The 2,500-nt window shown below is 36.9% G+C and overlaps 1 protein-coding gene across 1 annotated transcript in view; it reads right to left on the bottom strand.

The window, feature by feature from the left end:
* The window catches only part of LOC137974079 (uncharacterized), a 28,871-nt gene extending 28,727 nt beyond the window's left edge, over positions 1–144 (bottom strand). Inside the window, exon 1 of the mRNA XM_068821001.1 lies at positions 43–144. The gene's annotated coding sequence lies outside the window, so the exon portion shown is untranslated. The remainder of the gene's footprint in view (positions 1–42) is intronic.
* Positions 145–2,500: the final 2,356 nt, after the last annotated feature.

Raw genomic sequence — 2,500 nt, 5'->3', positions numbered from 1 at the left:
GTCAATTATATCGGATCACAATATTCGCTAGAACATATTTACCTTGATTTCACGTCCAGCGAATTGTTTTATCCTTTGGGATGAATGCATTTTCCGTCGAAAAATCGGTTACTTGGGTGGTTTTTAGCAAACAGAGGTCAGTTATTCTTAAGGTGATATGAAATCAAGCAAATCAAGGTAAATATGTTCTAGCGAAAGCGGGTCGCAAATTTGACAATTTTATCGGATTAACATATTACACATAACATTCCAATGTTAAAACTCACCCAAGTTTAGAGTTATTTTAAAAAGACTGAGGGCATGTCTCTTAAGTCTAGAAATCTATAGCTGAGAGGTTCAAGAACCTCTAAAATCAGTACGCCATGTGATGGCTAGACCTGAAGAGGGGTTCTAAAATCTCTAAAAGTTCTAAAGCTCTAGAATATCTGTGGTCCATGTTGTGAGTCTAAAATTTCTAAAGCTCTATAATATGTAAGGTCTTTTAGGGGTTCTAAAATCTCTAAAATCTCCAAAGTTCTAGAATATCTATGGTCTTGTGAGTCTAAAATTTCTAAAGCTCTATCATATTTAAGGTCTTTTGGGGGTTCTAAAATCTCTTAAATCTCTAAAGTTCTAGAATATCTATGGTCCATGTTGTGAGTCTAAAATTTCTAAAGCTCTGTAATATGTAAGGTCTTTTGGGGTTTCTAAGATCTCTAAAATCTCTAGAGTTCTAGAATATCAAACGATCTCTCTGGGGCTTCTAAAATCTCTAAACGTTTTACAGTTCTAGAATATCCATGGTCAATGTTGTGAAAGCCAAATAGCTCCAAAGCTAAAATTTTAAAAGAGTGCATAGGCTTAATCACTGAAACGAGCGCTTGGGCTTGATCAGTAAACGAGTGCTATATTCCTCACACTATCTCGGTAAAAAGTGTAGTTAACCGAACCGTAAAACGAAAGCTAACATCCTAATCACTGAAACGAGCGCTTAGGCTTTAAATCAGTAAACGAGTGCTATATTCTTCACACGATCTCGGTAAAAAGTGTAGTTAACCGAACCCTAACATGAAAGCTAAAATTTAAAAAAGTGCTTAGGCCTAATCACTGAAACGAGCGCTTGGGCTTAATCAGTAAACGAGTGCTATATTCATCACACTATCCCGGTAAAAAGTGTAGTTAACCGAACCATAAAATAAAAGCTAAAATCCAAATCACTGAAACGAGCGGTTAGGCTTAATCAGTAAACGTCAGTGCTATATTCTTCACACGATCTCGGTAAAAAGTGTAGTTAACCGAACCCTAACATGAAAGCTAAAATTTTAAAAGAGTGCTTAGGCCTAATCACTGAAACGAGCGCTTGGGCTTAATCAGTAAACGAGTGCTATATTCATCACACTATCCCGGTAAAAAGTGTAGTTAACCGAACCGTAAAATGAAAGCTAAATTTTAAAAGAGTTCTTAGGCCTAATAACTGAAACGAGCGCTTAGGCTGAATCAGTAAACGAGTGCTATATTCATCACATTGTCTCGTTAAGAGTGTGATTAACCGAACCGTAACATGGAAACTAAAATTTGAATGAAAGAACGAGACTAGTTAGAAGAGCTAGGGATCGTTTGATATTCTAGAACCTTAAAGATTTAGAGATTTTAGAACCCCCAAAAGACCTTACATATTCTAGAGCTTCAGAAATCTTAGACTTACATCATGGACCATGGATATTCTAGAACTGTAGAACGTTTAGAGATTTTAGAAGCCCCGAAGAGATCGTTTGATATTGTCACCTCATCTATAGCTATCTTCTATTTTAGAGTTATTTTAAACAAGACTGAGGGGCTTCGGGGCTTCTAAAATCTCTAAACGTTCTACAGTTCTAGAATATCCATGGTCCATGTTGTGAGTCTAAGATTTCTAAAGCTCTTTGGGGGTTCTAAAATCTCTAAAATCTCTAAAGTTCTAGAATATCAAACGATCCCTAGCTCTTCTACCTAGAACAGTACTAGAATGCTATAGAACTTTCTAATGTCAAGACCTGCACCTTTATGGGATTATGAATATCCATGCTCCACTAAAGAAACGTCATGTCGTCATCAGACCCGCAGCCCCATGGTACAATAAAGAAATCAAGGATGAAAAGAGATTAAGGCGACGACATGACAGACGATGGCGTCGATCACGTGACCCTGTTGACCATAGCAACTTTGTTAAGCCAATGTAGTGCTGTGACTGACCTTCTTCAATCTTCACGATCAGACTACTACACGGATCTTATCAACAGCAATAGGGATGATTCAAGAAAGATGTTCAGGACCGTTGGAAAATTGTTGCATACCAAACCTGTGACAAATAGCAGTCAATTTCCATCACATAGCTCAATGAAAGACCTAGCTGAGAAATTTATGCATTTCTTTGATGCTAAGGTTAATGCTATCCATCAAGAGTTGATGCTGAAGTATGATGACAACACTTTTATTATTTCTGATGACAATAACATCACCCTGTAAATTTGAAGCTTTTATA

Source organism: Montipora foliosa, chromosome 10, assembly GCF_036669935.1.
Source record: "Montipora foliosa isolate CH-2021 chromosome 10, ASM3666993v2, whole genome shotgun sequence".
NCBI classification, from domain to species: domain Eukaryota; kingdom Metazoa; phylum Cnidaria; class Anthozoa; order Scleractinia; family Acroporidae; genus Montipora; species Montipora foliosa.
The sequence above is the reverse complement of the archived record's forward strand: the minus strand, read 5'-3'. Positions and strand labels throughout refer to the sequence as shown.